This window comes from Macrobrachium rosenbergii, chromosome 14, assembly GCF_040412425.1.
Source record: "Macrobrachium rosenbergii isolate ZJJX-2024 chromosome 14, ASM4041242v1, whole genome shotgun sequence".
NCBI lineage: Eukaryota > Metazoa > Arthropoda > Malacostraca > Decapoda > Palaemonidae > Macrobrachium > Macrobrachium rosenbergii.
Genome location: NC_089754.1, coordinates 5,269,038 through 5,279,246, shown reverse-complemented (window position 1 = coordinate 5,279,246; position 10,209 = coordinate 5,269,038). Strand labels below are relative to the sequence as shown.

At 34.2% G+C, this 10,209-nt stretch overlaps 1 pseudogene; it reads left to right on the top strand.

Annotated features, from left to right (window-relative positions):
* Positions 1–554: 554 nt before the first annotated feature.
* LOC136845554 (uncharacterized) lies at positions 555–8,069 on the top strand (annotated as a pseudogene).
* The last annotated feature ends 2,140 nt before the right edge of the window (positions 8,070–10,209 follow it).

Below are 10,209 nucleotides of genomic sequence, written 5' to 3'. Positions count from 1 at the left end.
AGGGAAACGGATTCAATGATGCATGCATTTTTTTTTTCTTCAAAACCTAAATAATACATTTTATTCCGAGGTACTTTATTCACATAGGCCTATCGCTCCATGCTCCTTCTCTACGGCACCACCGCTCCTCCCACAGGCGACTCCGACCTCTCGCTACCAATTGGCAGCACTAATGATAACAGTTATTTTAAAATTCCCCTCATCGAAAACTAAGCCTTAAAATGCATATGTTTATAGAACATTTTCTGCTAAAAATTGCTGTTTCCTTCATTGCCCAAAATATTTGCATAAACTCGTGTTACACCCTGTATATAGCATAAGGTTATTTTTTTTTTTTTACATTATATGCTTATATTAGCAAACATCTTTCCTCAATGAAATTAATTTATCCATATTTAAAAGGAAACTAAGCTGAACTACACTACAAAATGTACTACTGCTCATATCATCCTAAACAGTAGTGTCGAATATTATATAATTTTTTAAAGGTTCCTATCTAGTATCTGTAAAGCTGATGCAGGAGTGATGATCTGACTTTATCACCATTTTTAGGCATGACAACCGCACAGGCCACAAGGTTTCGTTTGCTGAAAATGGGTTTGTGTGAAGATTTATGTGGACAGGCTAACCATTCTATAAACCCATCTCCTAAATCCATTGACTACATGCGGCAAGACTGGCTGCGGAATGAACATGGTGGCTTAAATGACCTATCAATGATGAACTCGATCAAAAAGTATGCCAAAGATAACCCTGAGTTAACAATAGAAACAGAAAGATACGGAGACTCTTTTTCAGTAGTATTGGTGACACCATTTATGAAAAGAATCCACAGGGAATTAAGGGAAGCTTAATGAAGTTGTTTTCGTTGATGCTACTGGATGCGTCGACAAGCTGAACGAACACCGCAATAGTCCCGTATACTGTTTCTTTGTGCTGGGGGCCAGCTGCAGGCGCAGCGCCTCTGGCAGTCTTATTTACATCATCGCAAGACGAAGCTACTGTAGTGTTACGAGGGGTGAGTTTAGTTAATATTGTATTTTGAATTACTAGTATTTAAGATATATCCATGTGCATAAACTGGAATTAAACTCGAAAAAGGAAATATCATCAGAAGTAGGCAGTTCTATATACGCAGAAACAAACAAAATGAGGCAAGAATGTTATTATGTGTTATTAGTTAATGGGGCAGGGGACAGGGGGTAAGGTTGAAAAAATAATTCCTATGTCTAATGTGTGTGTTTCACAGGTTTCACGATGGTCAAAAGTGCAGTTGGTGAAGGTGCTTTCTTTGGAAACGGAACACCAAAGAAAGGCGCTAGCAGCAGCTACATGGCGAATGGATGGCTCAGTTGTTTCTTTGTATCTTTCATTTGCTGCAGCAGGTGTGGCCACCGGTGGCTTCTGGATTGTAAACATGGCATCAAGAAGGAAAATCGCCAAGAGCTCATGGCTGTGGCCAAGAAGCTCGTGTATGCTGAATCTCAAACAGAGTTTGCGCGAATTTGGAATGAATTCCAGACAAGCCCTCTTGCAGAGACACATCCCAACTTTACAAGGTATTATCATTAATCAGCACCGTATATTGTTAAAATACCGTAATATAGCGAGTTTTCTTATCTTAGTGTTCGGACACAGTTTTTCAGTGAATTATGGCAAAGTTCTTCAACAAATTACCAGTATTTATAACTACTTCCTCAATTTAGTCTTTTTCTTACACGCTTCTTTTTTTTATGTTCCATCCTTTCTTGTCTGTCAGTCAATTTAGTGGTTTGTATTTCTTTCAGGTACCTCCATTTGTTAGTAGAAAGGAAGGAGGAATGGGGACTAGCCTTCCGAGCAGGTGCATTGTTGAGGGGGCATCACACCAATAATTTCTCTGAATCTACAATGTGTATAATCAAGGATATTGTCCTCAACAGGTAAATGTTATATAACTAACTCAAATGCTTTATACTGCGCTACAAACAGGGGCGTCATTTCAGATTTTCCTTGGGGGGGGCAAGAGCAAGCAGACTTAAACAGACTGAAGTTGGGTGGGAAACTGTATTATCACCAAAGAAAATTTATATTTTAAAGGAATTCTTACTTAAAAGTATTTCTATGGGCTTTCTGAAGCCACATGAGCAAGGTATCTTATAAAAATATATATATATATATATATATATATATATATATATATATATATATATATATATATATATATATATATATATATATATATATATATATATATATATATATATATATATATATATATATACATATATATATATATATATATATATATATATATATATATATATATATATATATATATATATATATATATATATATATATATATATATATATATATATATATATATATATATATATATATATATATATATATATATATATATATATATATATATATATATATATATTCAACTCAACTACTATTTATTCATCTCCTCATCACTGATATATTTTGTGTAAACATCAACAAAATGACTAGGCAGAAAATAAAGTAAAATACTGTTGACAAGTAATATATTTGTATTATTATAGTTGCACACTTGATAAGAAAATATGAGTATATATAATTATTCTTTACATTCTTAAATTTTATGAAAATATATAAACTTACACCATAAGTCTTAAATGTACTATTATTTCTAGCTGGCAATTCTAGGCATTAATGAAAATCATAAACCAATCACAAGTATTTTTAAGGAAATTATTATATTATGATTATGAAATTCAAGTAGTAATGTGATGTCGAGAAATATTAAAGTTCAAAATTGCAGTTCTATTAAGAATTATTCCAATGGTACCTGCGGTGTTTCATGTGACCAAAATCATTCACTAATTCTTCTAAATCAAATGATTTAACCATATTTTTTTCTGTGGCCATCAACAACAACGAAGATAGACGGCTATCCCCAGTTGTTGTTCGCAAGTAGTTTTTTACATTGTTTAATACAGAAAAAAAACTTTCATTACTAGCAGTAGTGACTGGAATGGTTAACAAGATTCTAAGGATAGCAAGCAACTCAGAAAAAGCAATTGGTAAAGAATTCAAAGCGGTGTACACCTCGATTAGGTCCTCTTGTTTCTTTTGTTGTAAGAACACCTTTGCTGAATTAATTTGTGAAACTAAGAGGAATGTATCAATGTGTGCACTATAGTGATTTGCAAAGATATTTAGTTTATTCTCGTCAAAGAACTGCTTTGATTGGCAATCAAATGCAGAAAGAGACTGAAATAAATCAATGTTACTAGTAAACCTACGGTCAAATTCAGCAGTGCACCTATCAATTACTTGCAAATACAACTCTGTCTTTAAATATTGTTTTAGATTGATGTTCTGCGAAGAGATGTTAATTGCTCTTGTCGTTTCCCAAGTGTACTGGTTGTGGAGGTACTCTTTCAGCCTGTTTGATGTTTGTTGTATCCTCTTACTGCGGCTTATTCCCACTGTGGCACTTACTTCTGGTACATGAATTCCAAGTTTTCTAGCAAACTCTTGTGCCTCATCATACAACTTATCATATTCACTGTCAGCTCTCATATTAGCTAAATTTGTCTTCGTAGATCTGATCAGATCAACAGTCCTAACAATAGATATACCTTTCTCTTGAAGTTGCTCTGACAAACAGTTTGTTTGTATGAACAATTTCTCTGCAACAAATAAACAAAATATAAATCTCCAAGACTCCATTCTTAACTTTAACCCAGATGCTTCCATAGAAGCTTCATTGGTTGACTCGGATAGGAATCCAATACTGCAAGAATAGCTTCATATCGAACACGAATTTTGTAAATACTCCTGTACCAATAGAACCATCTAGTTGCAACTGTTCTTTCTAATTCTAATACCTGTAATCCAAGCTCTTTTGGGATTTAACAAAAAGCTCATGTCTTGAGTTGCTATTTGAGATAAAGTTATATAAAGTTTGTATGGTTGAGAAAAATTTGCTAATTCATCGAGATTCTTCACACAATCAATGAGTACTAAATTGAGCCTGTGCATAGCAATGAATGTATATGGCATGGGGCACCTTCTCTGCTACACGAGCCTGAACTCCTGAAGCCCATCCACTCATAACGCTTGCCCCATCATAGCATTGTGCAATGCAGTTAGACAGCTCTAATCCTAATTCATCCAACTTCTTCAGAATAAAATTTGCAAGGGATTCAGCATCAAGCTGTTGCATATGATAGGTGCCGCAACACCTTTCCTGGATTTTTTCACCATCAAAAAACCTGATTATCAAGCATAATTGTTCTTTTCTTGATCGATCTTTTGTTTCATCCACTAATATTGCAAAATACTTGGCTTTCTTAATTTGTGTAGATACAGTTGTAAGAACTTTGTTCCCAAACACTTGTATTAGGTCATTTTGATACTCAGGAGATGTATAGTGGCCGTACCTTGATTCCATCTTCTTGCGCAAAATCTCATTAGAGTCTGCTAACATAGGCTATCTAGTATTTCACTAAAGTTTCCTCTATTATCCGAAGTTTCTGATTCATCATGGCCTCGGAATGCTAAACCCTGCCTACCTAACAAACTTGTGACACGTAGCAAACATTTCACATGTTCTCTGTTAGCCTCCACTTCCTTTGACCTGTTAGCGTCAAGTTTATCTTTGATTGAACTGTCTTTTTACTACTCAACTACCTTTAAGTTCAACCATCCACTCATAGCATTAGCATGTCTATCACTTTGAGAATGTTTTCTAATAACTCGGAGGAATCCTTCCATTTTCTAAAACCCACATCAATAAATGTTCGTTTACCAAGGATCTCACCTTTCCTTTGCATATTACCTGCAAAATGTCTACAAGCAAAACAATAGACGCTATCCTCTGATTTAGAATATTCAATCCATTCAAATCGTTTATAGAATCCTACATTAAATCTCCTCTTATTTGTTAGAGGAAATATACTAAGTTTAGGTTGTATTGGATTTTTCATATCTTGATGAGCTAATATCTAGGGGATGTTCTTGTCATGTTCAAATTCACAGACAGGAGATTGAATTTTTGGACGAATATCATCACTGTAACAAAACAAAGAAAACATTGGCTGTAATGTTTAGAGATACAGTGAATATGATAATGTAGATAATCTATACAACGAGTCAGTTTTAATCTAAACAGTTTTGGGTGCGGTATCAAATCAAGAGTTAAATATATTTCATGCACTATAAAATTTATGATTCATTAATGACAAATACGTAATATATAATTTTATCAGAAAATCTTTAAGAATATACTTTAGCAATCCTCCCCAGTCACCCCGCCCTCCCCCCTCACATTGTTTCATTGGAAATCAAGGTAATGTCTAATTTATGAATAATTGAAGTTACCTGAAGGCTTTATCAATTTTGACTCCCTCAGCCAAAGCTCGGAGCTTATCCCATGGCTGCTAACCATGAAAAATAATATATTGGTTGTCTAATTGAGTTTACTTACCGTGATGTGGAGGACTCTGATCAATATCTGCAAATTTCTCATGTTCATGTTTAGTTTTTTCTGTTACTATTTCAAGTTCCAAATGTTTTCATGTAGCTCATCTTCTTTCTTTTTCTTAGTAAAAACCCTGTAATGGTCTGCTGTGATTCTGAACGTTTCATGATCAGCTGTATCTATCAATGAACCCAGTCCTAACAAAGCAAGCATAAATATACGTTAGCCTATCATGTAGACCTAGGCACACAGACAGATCATACAAATGTATCATATGTTTGCATAAACATATTGTATAGTTCCCAAACATAAATAAATATTTTTTTTACTAAAGTCATATATAGTTAGCAATTACTAAAATTATATCTAAATATTTACCCGAATCTAAGCACAGATTTTAAAGACGGTTGTAAGACGAATCGACACAATCACATAAGAGTCGAGACAAGAGACTGCGTCCGTAGCTTATCTTAGGGCTACTGAGGCCGCAGGCGTGAACATGATTTGAACCTGTACTGTTACCGTATGGTACTCAAACCAAGTCAGCTGATCGTAATGCAAACTAATCTCTTAGGCATGATAACTACCTAGTGATGTTACTGATTATGAATAATGAAAATGGATTAGTTGTTGTAAAGAAAATTTAGACTTTTGTTGTATTTGGAAGAACAATATCGTTTGATACTTATAGTATAGAATACTCCAGAATAGTTTGGCTGTGAACATCTGTATATCTCGCGGACAGACAGTTAAACGTGAAAATTAATTCCATCAAAATTTACATTTCATTGGCTGCTGAGATATCCTGACTATGGCCCTGTCCAGTCACCCCAGTGTCCATTAATGAAAATATTATATCTTTTATTATAGTATCTTAGACTATATACTAGTCTATATATTTCATGGACAATCATAAAACTAACTCCATCAAATTTTTCATTGGCTACTAATGAAAATAAATTCAATAATGTACCTTAAATGTAGCCTAGTATGCTGTAACTTAGTCTACTTATCATAGAATTTAATTCCATTAAACAATTTCCATTGATTGCTAAGAAACCCTAAGAATAGCCTTTTCCATATATTGAAAATAATTATTATAGTAAAAAAGAAAGAAAAAATCTAAAGTGTTGTTAAAATGATGACACGTTTGAATTTGAAATCATCAAGAATATTGGAAAATTATAATTTTTTGAGCTTGGGGGCAAGCTGAGTCTTGGGGGCAAGCTGGATCTTGGGGGGCAACTGCCCCCCAGCCCCCAAATGACGCCCTGGCTACAAATTTCCATATTGTGCTATAACATAAACAGTACTTTGGCTTGTAAAACGGTTGTGACACCATGAACTTAGATAATGGTGCACAGTATATAAATCTGACTGTTTTAATTAGTTTTTTTATATAAATATGATGAAATTAAAACAGCTGTACTGTAAATACTTGTAACAGGAGAAAATGTTGTATTATTTCTTCTAATGTCACACTTGTATAAGTGACTTCAGGATTATCCTTTACCTCTTTTACCTACCCTTCTAGTGTGTGGTCAGGTCATATTTTTGTATATGCAAGGTCATGATTATCGTTTTTTCCACTCCATTCCTGTCAGAATATTTTACCTGAAATTATTTCCCCCCCTAGCTAGGAGAAATAGTAAATAATATTGAGGCATTGCCATTTCCCTAAATTCCCGACTGATTCTTTCTTTCTGTGCTATTTTTCAGGTGCAAAGCTTACAACACTTTACACTTAATTGTCTTTATGGCAGAAATTTTTGATGCTTATATGAAGCAGAGGCTGGTGGAAGTGGCACTTGGCAGACGGCGTGTCAAAAATCTAGGCACATTCAGCAAGATACCTGCCGAAAAGGTGATGCACCTAGGAGGCGCAGAATACCAAGTGGAAAGTCAGACAGAGGCAGAGAAGCATTAGCCTATCCTGTGGATCTGAATGTTGGCATGTGCACGTGCATTGCTGGGGAGACTGGAGCTGCTTGCAAACACCAAGTTGCAGCTGCAGAAAAGAAAAAAATTGTCAATGGTTCCACAAATGTTCCCATTGACCACACCCAACAGAAGATGGTTAGTAGGAGTAGCTCTCGGCCCAGAAAAAGTTCCTGGCGAAAATTTCTTTGAAAGTTTCCTGGAGACTGAAATAATTAGTTCACCAGTGAATATAAGTAATGAGGGTAAAGATAGTAATGACAGAGACATAAGAACAGAATTAAGCAGCACGTCAGCAAAAACCAGCAACGAAAGTTTAGATACTGAGGACGGACATGCATGCAATATTGAGGATCCGCAGCGGTTCCTTTATGCTGAAACTCCGTTGAGGACTCCTCCACTATCGGATACGAGTCCTGTTGCAAAAACTTTAGCGCAAGTCGTCGAGCATTTTGGTAATCACGACACTGCACAGGCTTTAAGGAAAGTACAACAGAGGCTAGCATCCGTCAAAACCACCAATCAACTAAATAGCTTGCTCCATAGCATCGGTTCGGAGCTGCAAAAAGGTAGAGGCCGTGGAAAAATACCTTGTCAGCCCACCTCCATTTCTAGAAGAGGACCTGACAGACCAAGAGGTGTAGCTCCCATTGGTAAAGGACAACTGAAGTAACCTGGCCCTGAATGTTAGCGAAAAGGTGGCAAATGCTAAGTCGCATGGATCAAACCACTAAATAAAAATATATGGGAACTTTGTTGTTTATATTCCTTTCCTTCTGTACTGTACTACTTTTGTTGGGTTAAATTAGATTTTTTTTTCTGCTAGGGAATCTACGTACATAGCTGTAATCCACAATGCTGAATCCTGTGAAATATATATATATATATATATATATATATATATATATATATATATATATATATATATATATATATATATATATATATATATATATATATATATATATATATATATATATATATATATATATATATATATATATATATATGTATATATATATACATATATATATATATATATATATATATATATATATATATATATATATATATATATATATATATATATATATGCAACAGACGAATTCCGCGGTATGTAGAGTCGAACAAGGAACAGGTAGACCAGTACTTGGGTAAACATAATTTATTGCAACTAGTTTCGGGGTCTTACATACCCCATCATCAGGCATCCAAAATATATACTAAATAAACATAATAAAAAAAGCACTCACTAAAATAAAATGAAACACAGAACTAATTACCAAGAATTAAAATTGGACAGTACCGTTAACTTACAAAAGGAAGAGCCAAGAGAAGAATAAAAGGCAAATACAAAGATAGTTATAAACGAAATACACAGAATTAAAAACAAAGTAACTCAACTGACCGTTCATTATTACAGAGTGATGGTTTTTCTCTGATTGTATACAAAGTTTCTATTGTGGTTAGCTCCACATCACCAGACTTCCTACTGGCTATTATAGAAAAAGAATCCATACTCAGAGGATGGTCATGCTCACGGGAATGGTCACGAATGACACTAAATGCTTGTTTGTTAAGCGTCCTGTTTGTTCTAATTTTTTCAGTTTTGTTTATTATGTATATATTTTAGATGTCTGATGATGGGGCACATGTAAGAGCCCGAAACTAATTGCAATAAATAAAATTTAACCAAGTACTTGTCTACTGTTCCTATATATATATATATATATATATATATATATATATATATATATATATATATATATATATATATATATATATATATATATATATATGAATGCTCTCTCTCAGTTAATAAACCATGAAAAGAATGGTGCTATATGCTCTTCGTTAGAAAAAAATTATGAATGTTGGATATTATTTCCTTAGCGATGCACTAACTATACTTTGATGTAAAATGCAAGAGTATGATAGTATTTTTCTCATAGTATTTCTCATAAGAAGCGCGTAAGAAATCCACGCTGAATCCTAAAAAGGTGAGCTCTCTAGATATAGATATATCTATCTATTTCTGGGTTTTTCTCTACAAATAAATCCAGAAAAGGTAGGCTAAGCTGCTTGAAGCTTTCCATTGCAAATGTAGTTTTTACATGTTGAGCATTAAGGTAGTCGATGAATGGTGCAGTATACTCTTCTTTTTAAAATATCTTGTAAATATCATATACGTAATGTTTTTAAAGGTTAAATACCTTAAGCCTGCTCGACAACCTTTTGTTTTTGTAAAATCTCATACGTATCGTAGCAGGTAACAGGATTTCCCACAGGCAATCCCTCAATTTCTTTTAAGTACATAATATATGATTAAAGATGAAATAGTTGTATTGTGTTACCATACTTGCACAAATGTGCAAATTCATATTTCAATAAAATTGTAAACGCATTCCCATTATTTTCATGGCTTCCTTCATCAAGATATTAGTATAGAGAGGATAAGCTGGCCGCTAACTCCACCCACCGTAGGTAACGTCACTACGAGGGCGAGCTCTGTGATTGGCTGGAAATTTTCGAGTGCAATACCAGTACCCATTTCGGGAATATGCGGGCAGGGAAAGCACTAGTCACTGGATACTGGCATACCAGCTTTCACACTTTGATGACTTTGACGTTGACATGGATCGAGTGCTAGTAGCTGTTTACAAAGCTACTGTCATTAAAAGAAAATCTTTATCAAGGTTAAAGTAACCAGTCAACTTGAAGATTTTCTGGCTACGTTCCCATTACACGCAGTTCGGATTTAGCCTATACAGCTAACACGAATGCATTACTTTAATTACCTGTGCAATAGATAT